Below are 23,310 nucleotides of genomic sequence, written 5' to 3'. Positions count from 1 at the left end.
AGCCATTTCCTTTACACAGGACAGTGTGCCTCTCATCTGCAAAGAGCCTGGGGGTGTTCCTGGTTGACCAGTTGGGCTTCAAGGAGCACATCACAGCAACATCACGGTCCTGCAGATTCCTGTTGGACAACATCCTTCCACCATACCTGGCCATGTACTCCACCCAGCTACTCGTCCAGGTCATGGTAATCTCACGTCTAGATTACTACAACTCCCTCCTGGCAAGCCTGCCAGCCTCCGCCATACAGCCACTATAACTGATGCAGAACGCTGCTGCCCGCCTTGTCTTCAACCTTCTTAAGTTCTCATATGTCACTCCCCTGCTCAGGTCATTCCACTGACTACCAGGTGCTGACAGAATCAGGTTCAAAGTCCTAATCCTGGCCTACACTCCATCCAACAGGACAGCCCCCACTTACCTACAGGGCATGATTCAACCCTACCTACAGCAGGGCGACTTGCACTCCATGCCATCTGGGTGAATGGTTCTCACTCATCCCGACCACAAAGCTTCTCCACCCTAGCTCCCCAGTGGTGGAACGACATCCACAGTCATCTACGAACCACTCAGTCATCGCCCATCTTCTGCCGTGGCCTGAAGATGCATCTCTTCAGACTGAACCTGGACAAACTATCAATACTCTGCAGGGCACCTCCCAGTCTAGGATGACTCGTATCACTTGTATCCTGTCTTGTTCCTCTTGTACTTTCATGTTACAATTGTATCTCCATCCAGAACTTATATTTAACTTGTATCGTTATCTTGATGCTGTAGCTCATCGTCATACCTCCTAGTTTGACTTACCATAACTTTCTGACCTAGCCTATGCCTACTGTGTGAAGTGGACTTAATGTGTTCATGGCTATGGATAACTGTCACATAATGAGTATTGTTCCTTATTGGACCTGTGTTTTGTAGTTGTTCAAATGACCTTCGGTATGTGTTTATTTTACGTCGCTTTGGATAAATGTGTCTGCCAAATAAATGTAATGTAATGCCACAAGTGTATAGATCTAGAGTACAAGCCTCACACAGAGTCAATGTAGTTGATGTAGATATTGAGTAGTCTTTGGCCTTGGCTTTCTGCAGGACCCCATAGGGCAAAGTTATCTGGTTGCCACTTTTTGTTCTGATCTGTTTAAGTACATGCATCAGCTGTGCTCCAGTTGGAAATTTTCACCATGTGAAACTCTGATTGGTCTGGAGAATTACCAACTGTCACTTGCTGTTTCAACATTCACAGAGCACAGTATTTTGTGTTTTAAGTATGAGATACAACATGCAGTCCAGGTCATACAGCAATAGGTGCAATGAAGAACTTAATGAAGGACACAATAACATATACGTGTACATATACATTGTTTTTAAATCCACCGAAAGCAAGTGAATGAAATGGCAAACCCATTTAGCACAAAATATAATTGAAACTTTTTACAATATTACAGCAAGGTTATATAAGGTTGTGTTGAATAAAATGATAGTAGCAACAGTTTTTTTTTTCTTTTACCCACCAGGAACATAAAACACTATCAAGTTGTTTTGACTACTTTGGGGGTGGAAAAGCAATCACTGTAAAATGTTACTACAATGCTGTTATTAACTAATACCTTACAAAACCTTATTGCTATGGTTTCAAAAACGTGTGCCAGTGGGGAACATGTTGCATTTGGTGAAATATGAAACTCAAGCTGATATTCATTGAACACAGATGGAAAGGATTTTAAATTATATTTTAGAAAGAAAGCGTTAACTTTGTCCTTGAAAGAAGAGCCTGCCCTCTGATATTTTATTGGAAATAAATCAAAAGGAAAACACACTTAGAGAGGCACATATTCATTATGAACTGATGTAAAGATGAACTACAAAAAGACCACTGAACAGGACCCTTTGTCTCACTCAACTCAAAGGATATCTGTGTCTAAACTAAAATTGTTTCCTAATAAATACTATTTTTTATATAAATGTTTTTAAGGCAGTGTTGTATGTGTAAGTTTTCATTTCAACCCTAATTTGGCACACCTGATTCTACTAATTAGCAGCTCAATGAGATGTCTAGCTGCTCTGTGCTTCATTAGGGCTGGAGTGAAAACCTGGAGGACAGTAGATCACCAGAAATAGGGTTGGGCAGCCTTGTTTTAAGGTATACTTACAGGACAGGACTGATTTGGAATACAGTGCCGTGCCCACTTCCTGATTTGCTATTACAGCATATTGGTCACGCTGAATGCTATCAGAGCTTCCTTTTAAAAGGCATGATTTGTCTGGATGTAAAATTTTACAAGTAAAATTTCACTCAGTGAGAATTTGTTGTGAAAAATTTGCCTATAGTACATTTATTCACTTAATATTCTGAACTCATTAAAATCAATGTAACAGTAATATCATATATCATTTATCTCTCTTTTTATTTGAGACTATTAAAATAATTATAAATTATAAAATTTAAACATTAAATTGTAATTAAAAGCTTTAAATAATTAAAGTATGACATTAATTGGCTAGCTTAATAAATGGTTAGAACAGACACTATAAAAGTTACTTCATGTAGTTTACTTTAAAATACAGCATTCATTACCTGAGCCCAAGCATTGAGTAAAACAGACACAAGGCATTTGAAATAAAACCACTACAAAGTGTATAACAATGTAGCACAATAAATATTGATATTAATGATATGACATGGATGAAATAACTAATTAATGCATTACTTAAATTTAATTCACACAGCTTTTACATGTATTTTGCATTAACTAATCCTCATAAAAAAATGTAACCTGACAGTTCAGTGCCATTAAAGGTCAAGACAGGATATTTTCAATTAAAAAATTACAAATGAAAGTGAAAATTGCAATAAAAGTACAATGGTGAGAACTTCACTGTCTCATAATTTTGTAACACTTATCATCTAATTGGTCCTTCCTGCCCCATCTTAGTACATTTTTCCCCCAATCAAACATGTTTATGACAAAATCTAGCATCATCCACTTCCTCTGCTCTAGCCAAGAGTTCTGGTTTTAGCAAAAATATCTTCTCTATAATCCTATACTCTTTTCTTTAAATTACACTTTAAAAAACATATTTTGATTCTTGATATACAAATCAAGTCCACGTCCCAAGCATAAAGCAAAAAATAAAATAAAAAAATATCAAATTCAATATCTACTTAGAGTATATAATATTGGAGGGATGTCTTTCAGTGGGAGAGGCTTCTTGGTTCAAGTTTTCATAGTAATAATTTAAAAAAATACCTTCCATCTCCAAGGATCAACCATTAATCAATGTAAGATGGCAACATTTTATAATGCACTGTAGTGTTAACGACAAGAAAATGTTGGAAATATGACACATGCTCTAAGACTAACCATTTGTATCTACTGTATGAAATCAATGAAATTGCCACGCATCATTAAAATAGCTCAAATAATTACGCAATGCAAAAGCATTTTATTTATACAGTAGGTACCATTCCATTTCGCACTCTCAACCGTTTTAATCAAAATTCCAGCTCTTTGTTTGGTTTCTATGGCAACAATTCCAAGTACCATCCATTTGAGTCACAGACACAGAACAGAAAGACAGAATGGAAGACACACAGACACTCAAAATATACTAAATAAACATATCTAAATTTAAACATTCACTCTTCAAAATGATTTATAATATGGATGACGCCTGAAGGACTAGTTTTTTATGTATTTTTGTTTTTTATACAACATAAAGTGTATTATGTGCAATCTAGTATGCAGCCATCCTGCAGCGCAGCATTTAAACTCATTGTATGAAAATGTACACACAGCACATACAACACATTTTGAAGGGCAGAAGTACCATAAAACATATTTTACTGCTATTGCGATTTGATGTGGTTTGATGCATAAATTATCTCTCTATCTCTCTCTCGTTCTCTCTCTGTCTCCGCATGTGTCTATGTGCATGTAGCTAAATGCATGTGTGTGTGTGTGCGTGTGTATGTGTATGTGCATGTGTGTGCATGTGTGTGTGTGTGTGTGAGAGAGACAGAGAGTGAGAGAGAGAGAGAGAGAGTGAGCGAGTTCACCGTTTCATTCTGAATGTAAATCTGATGTTGGGCTCAAGTGTATGTGCGTGTGGGTGTTAACAGCTTCCAGCTAACTCCCTTAGAGAGCAAGGGTGAGAGAGAGAGAGAGAGAAAGAGAGAGAGAGAGAGAGAGAGAGAAGGTAGGGGCAAAGAAAGAGTATGGGCATCTGCCTTTTATATGCAACACATTTTATGGATATCCATGAACAACATACACACTCTGACAGACATTCATATTTGATAGTTCATAAATTTCAGTAAAATGTATTTTAGAACGCACTGTTAGAAAAATTGTTAGCAACTGTATTTACTTGTGTATATTTGTATGTATGGTCATTTTAGTTGATTTTTATGTCATGTTTGTCATCTGAGTTTTGGTAGCTTAAGCAGTTAAAGCACAATATGTAAATGGTATTGTGCATTAAGTTTGTTATGACAGTATTAAAAGAGGAAGTTAAAGGTTTTTTAAGAATCCATTCATGAACATTCAGTCTATATTTGTAAATACACAGGATGTTCAACAAACATTGTTACTGCAAACTTAACACGACATGACTTTAACCTTGACTCATTTTTAGTAGAGATTTTGTAAACAGAAACATTTATGAAGTGAAATATGTGTGACTTTTTCTCTCAAACTAGCTACTGTATTTGTTCAAGCAATATCCTCCTAAAACAAAGCAGTTACTTTTTGTCCCCTATAGGGGACAGGATTCTTTGATCTTAATTTCAAGATCAAAATATTATATTATGCCGAAACCTACACAAAAAGAGATAATAAAAATATATTTAATTGCATATTTTTTATTATTTTCACAGCAACATTTTTATCATGCAAGATGCCTGTATTGGGCCATGAAATTAAATGCTTATGAAATGCTTTAACTTTTTTCTGCCGGGTCACAAGAGGATATAGATTAAAGCATAAAAACATACAGGCTACGTGCATATGCAGTACATGCACTTGGTCAAAGGGAAAAATGCTGAGAAGTATCCTTAAGGTACCTTAAGGTACCAAGGTAATTTCTGTTTCCAGTTACAAGTACAGTAACAACATTCTTATATTCGTAGTAGTAGCAGCATTAGTAGTAGTGGTGATAGTAAGCATGGTTTTCTTCATTTTCATACAATGGATGTAATTATCTTGGTGCTAAGTGGTGACGCAATCGCTCATGTTTTCAATCAATCATTCCATGAACTAACAGATATGTTACAGTATTGACTCAACCATTGCCTGCAGCATTAAACACCCAAGTAAAAAATGCAGTGGAATATTTTCTTTTACAGCTATTCAAATCAAGATTCACTTGAAAATATATGTAATATACCATGTTCAAGAAAACAGTACCACACAGGAGAAACAGGAAGTAAGTAAGATGAATGAGTGAATTCTGGCAAACCTCATAGAAACACTGATTAATGGTGGCCATATTGTGTGTAGGCAGGGACCAAGAGCTAAGTAAACTAGATTATGCACACCTACCTTCAAAGTAATATTTGCATGCAAATGGTGTGAGGAGTTATACACATGTGCGAAAATGCATTTTGCCAGCCATTTTGTGCTGGGCTTATTACCTCAAGCAATGAAAAGCATTCCACTCATGCCAAGAGTAATGCAAAAGTTATGTTTCAAATTAGGCATGGCTGGGGGTACCTAGTCACCCTGATTCATGACAAGCAGTTTGCACATATTTACAGTACACATCTGATGAGTGAAAGATTTGACGAACATTTGTAAACTTAGCAACTACCAATGGTAGTGATATAAGAAAAAGGATAAGAACAATAGGTTTCCAGGAAACCAGACTTATTATTAAAACAAAACAGGTATACAAATTTCCCAAATGTTGGAGGATCCTACCTGGAAAGGATGGCCACAGTTCAAATTTGTTCCCAGTCGTCTTGAAAATGTGTCCTCAGATAGGTCTGTTTTTTTGTTCACACTTCTTATTTGGAGAGATGTGGAGACAGCCTCAAACCCGTAGCCCCTTGGTGTCTAGGAGTTTCTTCTTGTTTTTATTTTATTTTCCCTTCAGCCCAAAGCCAAAATGTGATCAATCAAAATGAGTGATGTGAATGTGCAGAAATGAATGATATATCCGTATTTACATTTAGCCTGCTGTATGTGGGTGTATTCATAAGCGTGTGCCATGGTAGCAATACAGGTAGCAGTGTGACAACTGAACAGAGCACCTCAACAGTGCACATAATATGCATTGCTATAGTTAACTTTAACAATATCCATGTACTAGTACTGCTAGTAATTGTATTTTTTGGATTCATATGTATTTGTCTTCATCATGCAAGATTATTCAAATTCCAAAATCTGAAGATTATTCAAATATAATTAAATATGGCCAGTCAAATAGTTTACAGATATACCCCAATAATAACATACTACGATCCTTTGCTTCATTAGTCAATGTACAAATAAATTAATTAATTTAATTAATAAAATAAATAAGTAAATTTAGAAGAAAATATTTCTGGATAGGATACCACGTACGCCCCCAACGTAACCCTAAAGCATTATCCGAAGGCAAAAGCCTATAAGCAGGAGTGTTAAGAAGCTGCAATTATAAAATAATCCCTTTTCAAGTACACAAAAGTATAATAAATTCTTTTTCACACCATAGTATAAGTGCAATACATTAGCGAGACTATGCCTCTTTTACTGACAGTTATGAGCACTCTTAAAATACATATACAGGTTAAATGACCACCATACGTTCCAAAAAGCTTTCCGTCGACTACCCAAGTTTAAATAGCACAGGTTAAACACCAACCTTACTGAATTCAGGGAAATTATCGCTTGTGTTTCAATTCTTACTTGTATTTCGTAAATCGTTTCTCTTTCAACCCTCTCTTCGTATATATTTGTTTTCCAATGAATAAATACAGGCAACCAATACAACGTTCAGGTATGATTGCAGATTAATATGTCATCTATAAGATAATTGAAATGTGAAAACAGCTACAGAGACTGCAAAAAATGTTGCCTATTTCCAAATGAAGCGAATGTTAGAATTCCTCACGGATATTCGGTTCATTCTTCCAGCTCCCCCCAGCCACGCTCTCCAGCACCGGCAGCGGCTGTTCCGCGGCAGGCAGTCTCGCTGAGAGCTCCGTGTCCCCGGCCTCTCCCTGATCTTTTTCACTCGCTCCCTTGCCCCAGACCCTTCCACAATCCACACGCTGAGTCGCTATCCCACTGCCGTTTCCTCGGTAACCTGCAGAATCGCTTCCGAGGCGAAATTCTCTCATGTTTTGGTTGTATAGTGATTCTTTATATATTATTTTGATTGCTGTAAGCTAAAAACAATGTACTTTTGGACGATTTTCTTCTATTTGCTTCCAAAAAATGAATAATTACATTTCAAGTTCACTGTATTTAATCGATAGTTCAATAGCCTATATGTATCCTTTATTTAGGCCTACATAACAGCATGATCACTCTACATATAATCTCTTCATGAACAAAAATATTTCCCATGATCAAAAGCACAGGCTACATTTAGTAGTTCTATCTTTATTTGTACATAGACTGTAGCCGACGTGTGTTGTCACTTCATGACAACATACAACACGCTAGCACATATATAGCCAACTCGTGTGTTCTTTTTTACTGGAGGTTTGCTTGTGTGTTCATGCGTTTTAGGCTATATGAGAAAAGTGTGAAAGTGTTCCAATGTAGCTACTGTAGCCTACGGTGTGCCAAATGTTTTATATGTATGCAATCCTTCGTTGAAAAGAGATAGAGAGCGCTGACAGTCCGTTAGAATCGCCTACTTCAAGGATAGAAAAAAATCTCCGGCACCCAAATCTCTTATACAGCAATTCTCTTTCAGCTTCCGAGCTGCAGAATAGATGTGATGCAGAGAGAAGCTTTGTCACACATCGGTTATTCCTTCAGTCTTGAATGGCTGTCTATAAGAGAAGGATCAGCATCCCCTAAAGCAAAGATAACCGGTCGTCATCTCTTATATTTCCACGAGGGTAGTAGGTAAAATAAGCACGTCTCTTACAAGAAATAATGTATTTAAAAGAACGCCGACGAGATGGATTTCCAATACTTCATATCGCCTTTCTCGATATCATCAAACTATTTCAATAATCCGCTTCACGTGCGTTTGTGGAACCTTATGAATGTATTGTGACAGAGAGGATACTGACGTTTGGTCGGCGTTCTTCAAGTGTTGGATCAAGCTAGCCTAAAGCTCACAGCGCGCAGTACCCTGGTTTTGCAGCAGTTTCACGGAGGAGGGAGAAAATGCGGGGGGTTAGTGCAGAAAGAGTAATGGGATGTGGAGTGATTTTAAGTACTCTATGAGGCTCTAGGGATGAACTCTCTCTCTCTCTCTCTCTCTCTCTCTCTCTCTCTCTCTCTCTCTCTCTCTCTCTCTCTCTCTCTCTCTCTCTCTCTCTCTCTCTCTCTCTCTCTCTCTCTCTCTCTCTCTCTCCCTCTCTCTCTCTCTCTCTCCCTGTGTGTGTGTTCCAACACACAGCACACAGGAGCAAGTAAAATAAAGGGAGGGTGAAAGATGAGGGATGGTGTGTGGGATGCTGCCGCATAACAGCATATTATATCCGATCCATACAAATAGTACATAGTTTAAGCGCGCGCACACATGCATACACATGCTGATTACAACAATAATCACAACAGTACAGCTGCAACTGATGGTGAAATAAACTTAATTATCCATACCATCATTTTGATTATTATGGAGTCATTAAAGAAATAGCATCTTGATTAGAGTAGTCTATTTCCTGTACAGTAAGCTAACTCATTGACTATTTTCTATGAAGAAGAGCTTCACAAAATAATAGTGATATTACAGGTGTAAAACATTTACATTTGCTCGTTATTTATGACAGAATGGGGACAAAATGACAGCCTAGTTTATTTCGAATATATATATATATATATATATAGAGAGAGAGAGAGAGAGAGAGAGGAAGAGGTGTCAGATATCTAACCTCCTATTCCTCATTTTCAAATGGTTTATTCCAGAGAGGGAGGAAAAAGCTGAAACCTAGGATTCAACCAATTAGCAATTCTCAGACTAAATGGGGGTGTGTGGGATTAATGTCTCATGTCTCCTGTTTCCAGGACAACTGCAAGCCTATGATTACAACCTTTTAACCCATAATAGTACAGAGAGAGAGAGAAGGAGAGAAAGAGAAATTGGTTAAGGAATGACATCAAAAATGAAGTTAGAAATTAGACTGAGGGACTGACAAACTGAAGGGCATATGGAGTGCAAGTACAATGATTGCAGAAAGACATATATGTAAAAAATAAAAGCACTGTGGTCAAAAATAATCTTTAATACCAATTGGTGAACTATCCCTATCTCCCCTCCAGTATCTTCCAGTCACTACCAGCTCTATAATTATTACCATGGTTACCATCAATTAGTGATTTCACCCTTATATAAATGTATTCTTTTACTTCTTTACTGCCTTCCTCGCTACCACTTAATTTCCCCTCTTTGTTAATTCTCAGCCACATTTCTTCATTTTCACACATAAATTCTCTTCAATTATGTTTGCTTTCATGGTCAATGAAATCCAACGCCCCAACACAGTTTTTGGGGGCATCCATCTGAAGGTGCCATCCTTCAACTCAGATGATAAGCTATGAGGTTCTGACTCGCTGTGGTCATTAATCTAACTGGAGTTATTCAGAATGTGTTTAGTGAGATTCCTAGTGAATGGCTCCAGCATGACCGATGCCTTGATTCAGTATTTCATCTGAGGGACCGTCCATTGTCCATTGTCCCATCACTGTGCAGGGCCCTTGAATTTTTTAATATGTGGCCCAGGGGGAAGAGTGCTTCCTGTTGGCACATCAACATCTTTTGGCTCATCAACACCTTTTCTAACAACAACTTAATTTTCCCTGGAGGACTTCCATCCCATCCTAGTGCTAAAAAAGCCCAACACTGCTAGCTGCAACAGTTTGGCATAAGAGACAATGCAATGTAGGTTTTTTGCATTCACATTCATTCATGTGGCAGCACAATCAAATTACAAATAGCAGCCATTCTGTAGTTCTGACCCCTGGATGCACACAACCTATGTGAACTGTAGAAATGTCCACAAATATGCAGATGGTTGAGGTTCTCCTGAACAGCACAGGTAACAATGAAACTAAGTGAAATCACTACGGACCTTTGAATACTGGGGAAAGAAAGGGGAATACAAAGGAACCCTTTATATCCCATGTTGCACTGAAAAAAATGTTTTTAAAAGGGTATTAAAATTGTAACAAAATTACTAATTTTCATGAATGAGAATACTATGCCCACTGGCAGGGCCAAAGCTTAGCTTGATTTCTGCAGCACCCTGCAAATAGGTGCCAGCCCACCATAGGGCATCGTCATGGGCGACGGCCAACAAACATTGCAGCACAATGCCAACAATTGGAATCATGGCTCACTCTACCTGAGCACAAAAGTAGAGGCACGATACATAACACACAAAAGCAAATAGCATAGGAAGATATAACCATGAGTCAGCACTTTACACAGTGTAGACGCCCCAGGTGGCTTCTGTGCAGACACAGCAATTATGCCATCACTGCCCTTTTGCCAGTGCTGTTAAAAACGTTTAAAGTGGTTGTAAAGTGGCTGAAAATAAATAGATGAAAAAACAATAAATTATCACAAAGGGATGTATCTACTACACATCTACCGAATACCTATTCTAAGTAATGTCAATAGCTATAATGACACACATTCCAAATCAGGCATATTGTTAAAAAAAAAACAAAAAAAAACTCGAGATTGTATGGCTGTGGTCAGGAGCACCCCACCTTCCCCCTGTACTCCTCCCAAACCATGCTACTCACAAGTAAACAAACACACATGGCTAGCATGGCTACATCTATATCAAGATTGGCAAAGAGCTTCACGGCTGCAAGTGCAATGAAAAGAGATACAGCGCCAGCTACATCAAACATATACCGTAGAAACCACTTAATTGTACAACGGATTATCACATAATTTGGGTATTTCCATAGAATTGCCAAATAATGAATAATGAGTAATTTCCCACTCATTCCATTATAAAGAGATTGCATATTTGCATAAACCATATTTTGAATATTTGCATCCAATTACATCGCATAACAATCTAGAAATATGTTGCCCATTTCAAATATTTTGTCGAACAAGAAGTAAACCTCTTCATCTCTTGCAATGCAAACGTAGACTTGATAACGAAACAAAACAAAATAAAGATAACGAAACAAAATCTATAGCTTTATTGATGGCTCAACAGTAATACAACTAGCCTAGCCAGCCATCCAGCTAGGGAGCACTAGGGAGAGGGCTGGAGAAGGTAGGAGAAAGGGACTGGGAGAGGGATAATGTTGGTAGCGGGATTAAACATAAAACACTAAATATCTACAGCTAACTATTACAAATCTCTATTGATAATCCTAGATGACAAAGGAGTGTTTCACTCAGACTCAAAGAGGTTGTTTTAGCGGGACAAACTATTTTTGTTTGCCTCTAACTATGGGAGGAGATATGCAATGACATTAAGACATTTATTGGCCATTACATCAGGTCCGTAATGATATCATGAAGGACCTGGACCCAAAAGCTCAGAGCCTGGTGATAAACAGAATTCCACCCATTCAATCCACACATAGGAACAGATGGAAATGTTTAGACTGACATAAGTTGATATTGCAATGCAATTGATTTCTCGTACTGTTTCTGATGCTTAATGTATACCATAATAACCCCATACAATGTAGTCTGAAGCCATTCACGGATTTACCTTTACAGTCACTTTAAAGGAAAACCACAATAAGCACCACACAAGAGTTCACTTCAGTCTTTAGCCTATTTTTAAGGCCACTGGCTCCAAATAAATTCTGGAAAACTACACAGACTATGTGGTAAATACTTGCTCACTGAAAACTTTAAAAGAGGACAAAGAAAAATTATCTTTGGGAATTTCTCCACCAGGCCGCCTGTAATACAATAACCGATTATACAGGATAGTAACTTAAAATAGCAACAAAGCTTAAAGATCAACTGAAGCAGAGAATGGCTGCATTATTCATTCATTCATTCGTTGATTCACTCACAAAAATGCAAAGACTTCACAGTGTGGACATTTCAGATGTCACTGAGTAACCCCCAGGGGCATTTTTATGTGAATGTTGGATTATTTGGCAGGTCATGTGAGTGTTGGCTCACTTGGCAGAACCTTTGTCAAAATCAGAGGAATTGCGGGATTGGGTGGCACATCAGCAATGTGACAACATAACACAATGTTACGTGCATAGATTCCCACATAAAAAAGCTGGCCAGCCACTCTCAAGTCTGCAAAGTTGCAGATATCAAAGAACACAACGACAAACTTGAAACAACAATTATATTGAGAAAAACAAAAAACAAGTGGGAAAACATACCCATAAAGAAAAACACAGCCGCGTTCCTACTGAAAGTATTTGTGTTTTGCATTTGTTCTTTTGTTTAGCACTTCTGCCCCATTGTAAAAATGGCATTGGGCCAACAATAATTAAAATTCAACATCAGCGGGCCAATTCCTAAAATTAATAACTATGTCATTCAAAATAAAACAAGATAGCATTTTCTTAAGATAAATAATACACAGCAATGGTCTTGAAGTGGAAAATAATTGGTCAAACATCAGAAGAGTGAAAGCTGAACTTGCTTCACAGGTAAAATATTGAGTTTACTTGGCTGTTCAGATAGAGATCGAGAAAACCATGCCCAGCTCCTTTTGTGTGGATTGGATCATAATATTAAAATGACATTGCTGCCAATAAGCTTCCAGGACAGCAGACACTTTGCAATGTAAATGAATGGTGTTAGTATACTTTTGAAAATTAACAGGCATAAGTTATATTATTGTTACTCTAATAGTACAGCAGTTTAGAAGAGCATTTCTTAGTATATTAAAAGCTGTTCCTTTTTTACCACTAAGATGGACCTGTATTGCAATTTAATGAGATTGAATTTGAGCCTCTATTATTTTTTTCAGTGTCCAATTTTTTAAGTGCCTGGATTTTAAAAAAAATCAAGACTGTATGTTCTCCAAGGACAAGACGAACAGTCTATTAAGAATGCAATTATGCAATTTGCAAATCGTTTATTTCAATTGTTTCGGTCAGATGCTGCAGGTCTGAAATGCAGTGTTTTCAGGAAAAACTCCAAAATATGTTTGGCTAGACAAGAGCAGAAAAAGCACTGCTTGTGCCAGGCAGCCCATAGGGCCATAGCCTTATTTCACCTATTTCAGTAAAAAGACACTGTCAGACTCACAGGAAATGGCTCCATATTAAAGTTGCACCCATCAATGGTGACTTTTTAAAATGTTAAAACATTAAGACTGCCTGCCTTGGAAAGGCAAGCCTCAGATATGAACAGAATCTTGTCACTGCAGTGTGTGTGTAAATTTTGTTATTCAAGGGAGGGTAACAGCCAATTACCAAAGGGTAAAGGAAGCTGTAACATTAAGCAATTTTTAACTAATGAAAGGTATTCAGATTTTATTGGAAACAGTAAAAGGGGGGTGGGAAAAATGTATAAAAGTCAATTATTGGATCTGTTTTAGCATATGGACTTTGGTCTTAAATTGTTAATGCTGTTTAGAGTAATTCAAATGGCACATTTGGATTTAATTTTTTATTTCAAAGAGGGCAAAGAGGATTTGTTTTCATTTTACAAATCCTAATTTTTAACTGCACTCACGGTTAAAAGAGAGAGGGAAACCACCTTTGACAGATCAATGAGAGACAGCCAAATGAATAGAAGAGATGGGGAGAGACATGCAGAAGCAGAAGAATAAAGGGAAAGATGGCGATAGGGACAAAGAATAAAAACTGGTGGATATGACAGATTAGAGGAGAAATGGAAAGGGGGATATAAAGTGCGAAAGACTGACAGTGTGAAATAAAAGGAAATAAAATTGGCAAAGAGAAGGGAAACAGCTAGAATATTGTCAGGGATAACAGCGCCTAGCAGAGTGCTGTGATCGGAGCCATCAGAACGAGGACACACTTGAAGCGTGCACTGAAAAACCTGGCTAGGCACAGCGCCCAGACTCCACAACTGTGACGATGGCACAGGCATGCACACGTGAACTCTCTCTCTCTCTCTCTCTCTCTCACACACACACACACACACACACACACACACACATAAGCACGCACACACGCATCACACATACACTGAGACGTGCACCCAATCACAAACATTCAAACAAATGCATGCACACACATACTCTCTCACGCACACGCAGACATGCATATATGCAAACCCATACAGTCCTCGGAACAAACACACAGGCACATGCGCACACTCTCTCTCACATGCACATAGACACTCAATAACACATACAGAGACACCTACTCACTCTAAAAAAAACTAAAAAAAATAAACACACATACACAAATACACATGTGCACACACACACAAATGCAGGCACGCAGATTCTGCCACACAGTATTTCCAGCACTTCATTTGCCATGTACCATGTGTCTTTCCATGATGCCCTATTGTCCTACCCTGAGAAAGCATCAGTGCACAAGACCGCGTGTCCCGGGATCCCATGAGGTTTTGATAAGCGGGAATATCAGCAAAGTGCTCCAGCATGAGGACACCTGCCATCCCTGTCACTGGATGAGCGCCACCAAAACCGCAGTGTCACTGTGTGTGGATGTTCAATTAAGAGCCAGGGCCACAGCAGCTGTGCTAGCGTAAAACAAAGCTCTGTGTGAGCACCGCTACAAAAATCACAAAAAAGGATGTACAAGACTGCTAGATATCAGACTGCTGGAAATGAGTATGAGAGTGCCACTGCATTTCAGCGTGACAACAGCTGTGTGGGTGCAAATCTATCTTATGTTGTCATTATCTATGTGTCAGTATATCTGTTCGTGCGTTTTTCAGAAGAGCTCTGTGTTTTTAGGTGTAGGTGCATACAATACAGTACATCAAGGCAATACGTCAGATACTAGTGTATCTACGTATAATGTCCTGCACATGTGTCCCTGTACATTAATTTATGCCATAAAATGAAATTAATTTTTTTTTAAAGTAGGCATTTCTGGCATTTGGTTAGTACAGTACATTTATGATTCAGTTTATCAGCAGTGTTTGTATAGTGCTGTACTTCTGTCTCTGCCTTAGCAGTCAAAGTTTTATTGGAATATTGAAATAACATTTTAATAACAGGAAAAATAGCTGGAATTACTTTCAAAAGTAACATACATAGTGCAGGGGGCTGAACAGCTAATCTATGTTTTTTTTAAATCACACATCAAATTCTGAAGTCTGTCAATTGACATTTCTCAATTAAGACCAATTCAGTCTGGTACACTGCAACACACTGATTTGATTAAACAAATAAAGTAAAAAAAGGTCAATGTGCAATGTATCTTATCCTCCCAATAAAAATTATAACAGAGCCAAAAAATAAACTTAAAATATGGCCATTACAATTAAATAAAATAAAGCACATTCATTTCTGAAAGGCTTTAACACAAATCTGGATGTTGTACTTGAATTGTACATTGCTAGCTTTTCAGAACTCAAGCGTTCAAACTGTTCAAACAGTGACTGATGCCTGCTTTCTCTGAGAAATTTCACTGAATTAATTTCATTTACATTTCACTTCATATCATAATTGATATGGCAGTCATATCATTATCCCATATATCTATATTTGCACACTGATACGGTTTCTGTTTCATAGCCATAATTACATTTAATTGGCTGAGCATGGGAAAAATTGGGGTTCCTTTGGATTGTGTTAAACAGTGAGTCAAGTAAAAAAAATTGCGAAATGAAGCATTCCTTTATTTTACGCTAAACATTAGTATGGGACAGTCAAAGAGACTTTGAGTTTTGACTGTTTCACTGGTGACATGCTGACTCATTAAATGATTGCCCTATGTGTCCAGTGTGGGGCCCATCAAACTTATACAAACTGACATCCTTAGGAAGAAGATTACATTACCACTAACTGCAGTCATTCAGTCATGTTAACCCAGGCCCCAATGACCATAACACAATAAAAGTCAGAGCAATTCAATTGAAGTCCAAGCTCTATTCTTGAATTAAAGTCATGTGCAAGTAATGAGATCACATTTGACTAAAATGTGATGTCAGTCTGATAATGTTTGCTAGAATTATGGTTTTCAGTATTAGCACATTAACAAATACTGGTCAGGAATAAAAAAAGTAGCCTCATAGTATAATCTTTGTTTAAAGTATTAAAGTATGTCCACAGTGGAAAAGTGGCTAAGTGTATCATTTCTTTTCCTGCAAACCTGTCAGGGTCGGTGCTGTAAATTGACTACATTTATATAGCGCTTTTATACAAAGCGCTTTACAATTAATGCCTCTCATTCACCCATTCACACACACACTCACACTCACACACCAACAGTGAAAGGCTGGCATGCAAGGTACCAATCAGCTCATTGGGAGCAATTAGGGGTTAGGTGTCTTGCTCAGGGACACTTCGACACGCCCAGGGCGAGGGATCGAACCGGCAACCCTCCGACTGCCAGACAAACGCTCTTACCTCCTGAAGTAGGCATTCGAGAGACACGCTGTTGTGCAGTTGTGAAGCTATTCGCCCCTGTCATTCACGCCTAAGTACCTACCGCATGAGCTCGGACAGCTGTTTTTGTTCTTTGGCTATGTTCAAGAATAATGCAACATATCATTTTGCCCTGCGTGCAATGCCTGGAATCAAAATGTCCTGTTAGTTTTAGGGGATACGAATAGTTGTAAACTCGAGAAATATCTAACATCATAACATCAGTACATCACCTGTGCCACCAGAGGAAGTGGCAAACTATTTATTTGTGCTATGGTAACATCAAAAATGCATATAAATATATCAAAAAACCACCAATAAGCACAGCGGATCACAATGCTATTCACTTATTTCCAACCTACCAAACACAACTACAGAGGGAGGGGGTTGTCTACAAAACTGTAAAACAATGGGATTGTGACACTCTACAGAAGGTCAGACTTCATGAGGCAATGGAGGCACTGACTGGCTATATAAATTTCTGCGAGGAAACTATTATTCCATCAAAGACAGAGAAGGTGTTCTCAAACGACAAGCCCTGGATTACCAAAGAGCTTAAAATAACATTAATTGACAAAACGAGAACACTCCAATCAGGAGACAAAGTAGAGTCAAAACTTATCCAGGTCAGGCTGAATAAACAAATTAAAGATACAAAGAGACATTCAATGAGAAGGCTGAACATCTGTTTCAACAGGGGCAGATGAGAGATGCTTAGAGAGGGATAAAGATCCTCTCAGGTCTATCAATAAAGCAGGATGACCCTGGCCTTCTGTCTAAAGAATATTGCAGTCGGTTTTCTGAAATTCTACAGCAGACAACTTCAACAGCAGCTTGAACAAATACAACATTACAGCATAAAGGAATGGCATAACATCAGAAGTCTTGTTGTTAACAGATTAGAACAGGAATATTTTACAGGTATGTTTAGAAAAGGAGTTAAAATGAACACAGCCATTGTCCAAACATTACATTATATTACGTTTATTTAACAGACGCTTTTATCCAAAGGGACGAACATGAGCTATCATATTGCAATCTTGTCATAATCAACTGGCTTCCATTTTCGATGATCTGTTCATTTGCTCACTCAAGGAGCACACAGTACCAACCATATAGAAGTCATCTATCAATCCCCATGTCAAGGAAGACCTACAGTTCATGGTTTAGAAATGAGTGGACATCCATATTTGGGCAATGTCTTCCTTGGAAAAAAGTGATTTTGATGCAATAGCCAATGCAGTAACATCAGGACTATCTCCAGTGGCTCACCACAAGGCCCAGAGGTCACACCTGAGTTATTTACACTCTACACCGATGATTGTCAGAGCAAATTCCCAGAGATGATATTTCTTAAGTATTCAGATGACATAATGATTATGGACACCTTCAGCTACTAGCCTACATCCAACAAGGTGTGATGCAATTTTGTTAAACTTGAATGGGAAAAGACAAAGGAAATAGCAATGGGCTTCATAAGAATATTATGCCACCAGAGACAACTTACCATCGGAGCAAAAATAATAGAAAGAGTTGAGGAGTTTAAATATCTGGGGACCATTATAGAGAACATACTGACCTTTGCAGCCAATTGTCATTGAGTGCGTGACAAATTCAGACTGTTCTTCCTTTACCAAATCAGGCAATTGAATGTAAATCAGTCAGTACAGCAAGCATTTTACACCTGCTTCATTTCATCAGCACTGACCTTCAGTCCAACAGCGTGGTTTGGCTCAGCAAGAACATCAGACAAACTGAGCTGAAGACGGTGACATTAATGGGTAGTACGATCATAGGCAGACAACAAATAATCATGAAACAACTTTTTGAGAAGTGGACAGTCAAGAAAGGAGAAAGTATAATGGTCCTTCCCTCACATGTCCTGAATCATAAGTTTGAGATCTTGCCATAAGAAAGAAGACTACAGTCCCTATCCTTTAAAACAAAGAGAACTCAACAGCTTTGTGCCAACATCTGTTTGCCTCATCAATGACACAGCACACCTTGAATTTTAGTGTTTCCTCATTTTAAGGCATTTATATAAGTTCTATGCAATTTATGCAAGGATGTTCTCACTGGAATTTCCCTAACAGAATTCTTAATTCTCTCATTTGTAATATTAATTTAGGAATCTTTAGATGTAATTTCAGTCATTTTATTTCTTCATGTAATTTAAGTTAATTGTTTAATTAATTTTGTGTATGCCAGGTGCTTCACCTTAAGTTCCCACAGGAAAAAAGTTATTCTATTCCATTCTATTCCTACTGCAGCAGAAAGCTTATGTAATGAAGCTTCAGCTTTCTGCTGCAGAAGGAATATAATGGAATAGAAAAGGTAGCAGCATAAAATATATGTACAAGTATGATTGGACAATCTGTCAATTTAAAAAAGTATTTGCTAGGAGCAAGTTATTGCCCAACAATGATGCTAATCCAAAGCACTGAAAGTGGCGATGCTGGGACATGAACCCGTAACTATACAGGAAGTCCACTGATCATTCTGGCTGATGCAAGGACATCCACCACAAATAGTCATTATTCCACACACCCGACTGCCAAGTGCCTACTACACATCATCAAAGGAACTTGGAGGGACCATCATCCCAAATTCCACGCAGAGCAAACAGGACCACCCTTTTCGTATCCGCTTGTCGTCTAAATCAGCCTTAGAGGAACGCGTAACAAGCTGAGGCAGGCATTCTGCAGTATGGCTGATTTGTTCCAGGTGCAGACCATCAAAACACAACAAAAAGATTTGCTGGCTGGTGAAAAGGATGAATTTGAGGGTTACAGAGTGGATGCTTGTACTGTTACATGAGTGTAGAGGGGGATGATAATGGCTCTCAACAGTCATTGCAAAATTAGCACAACATCCCCAGAGAAAGGCAATTTATCACATCACTCCAACTAGAGAATATTAAATCCAAAATGCCCTTTCACCAACAACGCTCCCAAAAAAAACAGACACAATGCATCAGCATCAGCCAAAATTAGCTGCAGTACAGGGAGCTGAACTGACTAAATACCACTTGTGAGAGACACTGCAGTGTTTCACAGTCCCTTCAGTCCCGTTTGATGCAACATTTTTTTGCAATTCAAAATCCTATTGGCAGTCAATGCCATATACTACCCCAAAGCAGAAAAGCTAATATTTTAACATACCATAAAACAAAAGTAGCCAGTTAAGCTGTGCACCATATCAAAAACAAGTTTACTATAATTCTTTCAAAGCTTCTTCTCTGGAGACATAAACATTCACTTGTGCAGCCTGTCCCATCAATGAGCCATTGTATATTAATTCACTAGTGGTCAATACAATTCCACAAGAAAGACCTTTACGCCAAACTATTTATTCAGCTGTTCCATTCTACTGAGCATTGAGCAACTACTAATCTAAACAGCCAAACAGACAAAGCGGGGTAGTGAAACAGCTAGGATAGGACAGATGCATGTTTTGAGGAAAATAATCCAACATTGGGATGTTGCATGTGTATTAAATCCTGCAGGTCAAACCTCTCTGTTTTTTGTCCTTCAGCTGGAAGTCCCCTCAGTGGTAAAATATTTCTGCACAATCTGATACAAGGACTGAGGTGCGAATGTGAGTCTATTGCAATGTTGCCCACTGGAATTGTCTCTGAACGTGAAATAGGAGATGACTGGAATTGTGACCTGGCTGTCTGTACATTATGTGACAGAAATACTGTCTGAATAGCATAACATCCGACTACATTATGTTGGGGAAACGGCGTTGTTGTCACAAATGAAAGAAAAAACCAAATAGCCGCAGTATTGTTGCTAATTATAGCAAGTTACCACCGAACACTGGCACCTGAAGTGAAGTGAGTTAGTGGTGGAAAAAAGATATTGGAGAAAATCCCCAAAGACCTCACAAGCAGCAGTATTAGACAGGCTCTTTATATCTACCAAATTCATACTAGCTAGTAATAACAGAGTAATGCTAGAAATGACCCACTCCGCCAGCCCTACCTGCTTCCCAGCTATGGCAGGATATGCTTTCTGTGATGTAGGTAGCACTCAAGATTAATCCACAATAGTGTAAACTCCCAGGTTGATAGGCTGCTACCATTTACTCAAAAAATGAGCAGTGCCCTAGCTAAGCCCCAGCTACTTAAACAAAAACCTGGGTTCCACTTAAATTTGTCCAAGTCACACAGCCAGCGCATCATTTGAGTAAATTAAAGAAACTTTACCCTCGGTTACCCTGAGGAAAAGGAAGAGGCCTGCAAGCAGTTGCAGCAGTTGTTTGTGTGAACCGACACACACACAATAGCACTGGAAGACATAGGAAAGGCTCTGGTGCTGGCTTCACAATGCGAACACAGCATCTCTATAAAGCCTTACATTCAGCACTGCACTGTCAGGTTCTTTATGTAAGACAACAACATCATTTCTCTGTAAATCAGATTCAGCGTGAAGAGAGAGAAATTCTGACATTCGCAGCACCACAACCTAGAGACAATATCGACAATCATTTGTGATGGTTAAGAACAAGCAAAAAAATGCAGACAATTTTGCTCCGACATCAGTCTGTCCCAAGTGCTCCTGTAAATTTGCTGCGTGATTCATTTAAAAAGTCTTTATTATGCCCTCTATTATGATGGCATGACCAAAAAAAGAATGCTGAAGCAATTGCAATGCAAAATTAAATAAAAAGTGTCTGCTTTTCCACTAGCCTCTTAATCATCATAATTGGAGTTCATAGAATAATTAAGGAGAGAATTTTGCAGACAACTCCTTTCTGCTATTACCGTAACCAGCTATCCCTGCAGGTATAAATCACAAGGTACCTTTACTCTTGCGTCTGCTTTTTCCAGGATCTTTCCCCCTCACCAACGGCCAACTTCTACTTAATTCATTGTTTTAATTTGTGGCCTTGCCTTTTTATTCATGTCCAAATGGGGGTCAAAAGCTGGTTGTCCTCATATGGCCAGTTACTGTCTCGCACGCCAGACTCCAATCCCAAGATGAAAGGCATTAAACGCATTAATGCATTAATGTGTTCAAACAAAATCTGAATATGGATTAAATAGTACAGCATGTAATAAAACAGTTTCATAGCACCTCTAAAAGATCCTGGCCCCAAAGCAGATGGATGGATATTTATTCTGCCGAATTTTATTTGTGTTGCTCAAATGCCCTTTTAATTAAAGGCTGCAAGAACAACGCAAGTTATAGAATTCCATGTACATTTACTCTTATGAGAACTCACCTATCTGTGTTATATTAACTACACATCATCATGAGTTTTTTGGCTGCCGAATGACCCCTTAATATCCGCTACGACATGGTCATGACTAGTTTCTTAATACAGTATGAAAACACGGATATTCAATGAAAAAGAACAACTCTTTGTATCCTCGTACATCTAGTACTGTAAATATGCACCCATTGATATCCATTGTCAAATGCTGCCACAGGCCAGCTAACTAGCACTGTATCTGTATTCAAACCAAGTTCAAACACAAGGCTGCACAATGATTCAGCATATCTCCACAAAGACAGAGGGCAGCTTTGGAAGGATTTGCTGTTCTTTTAGAGACAGAATTATGACTTCATATTCTCTGTAGAGTTGTTTCCACAGTCAATATTATTATTTAGTTACTAGTAGAATGTCCCTATCTAAGTCGACTTACTGAGGGCCTGAATTTTGAAGCATAGCATACATTTATACATAAAGAAAGGCCCTTGTAGTTGTGATGAAGTTAAATGGAATAAAAACTAAGTCATTATAGAAGCGATGATTGTCTTTTTTTATTCAAAACATGCATGAATAAACCAAAGTGAATATAAATCAAATATAGGATTCTGTAAAGTAGCCAATGATCATAATTTCTGGGTGAAACAGGAGGACAGGAAAAACTCCAACACTTCTTTTCTAAAACCAAGCGCTCTGGACCAATCACTGGTCAGTTTGAAGACTGACACAGTCAATGAAAAGTTTGCTATAGATAGATCATTTAGAAAAACAGTTTTTATATGATTCTGGCCAACCTGGCATTTTGGAGCCTGCACAACCAACTTTCATGGAAACATTATGTCCTGCCATTCTCAAAACAAGCTTGATATGCACATTTATTTACAAGTTCATCCAGCTCCAGAATGAATCGGTCTCAGGCAGGAGGCACTGCAAGCTCTACCCTGAGCACCAGCACATCACATCCTCAGAACACCAGTGTCAGAAGCCCTGCATAGTGCCTGGAGAGTGTCACTGTGTACAGTACGCTGTCAGCTCTACAGAGAAAGCACACTTACCCAGAGGATCAGAGAAAGTCTGCATCGCTCCAGGACAGTGTCAGTGTGTAAGGTGCATTGGTTTCATAGGGACTACATACTTGTCAGAACTGTGTTAGTCCATTTATATAGAGCATCCAGATGGTCAGCTCCATATTCCATTCACTGAAACCTCTGTCTCTGTACTGTTAATTCCAAGAGAAACCAAATGTATACATGTGCTGAACATTCACACAGGGGTGAGACCAAGCACAATACTGAAGAAACGGGTGTTCTGTTCTTGGGCAAGCCTCTTCATAAATATGCACAAGCTGTAATGTAGCAAATTAAACTGTGGTTTCCAGCAGGAACATCTTTGAATGAAGCAGACAGCAAGAGCACAAGAGCACACCATTTTCTTTTTA

The 23,310-nt window shown here is 38.4% G+C and overlaps 1 protein-coding gene across 1 annotated transcript in view; it reads right to left on the bottom strand.

The window, feature by feature from the left end:
- The window catches only part of syngap1b (synaptic Ras GTPase activating protein 1b), a 105,564-nt gene that overhangs the window by 50,979 nt on the left and 31,275 nt on the right, over positions 1-23,310 (bottom strand).

This window comes from Anguilla rostrata, chromosome 1 (assembly GCF_018555375.3).
Source record: "Anguilla rostrata isolate EN2019 chromosome 1, ASM1855537v3, whole genome shotgun sequence".
NCBI lineage: Eukaryota > Metazoa > Chordata > Actinopteri > Anguilliformes > Anguillidae > Anguilla > Anguilla rostrata.
Note: the sequence above shows the minus strand (reverse complement) of the source record. Positions and strands in the feature narration are given on the sequence as shown.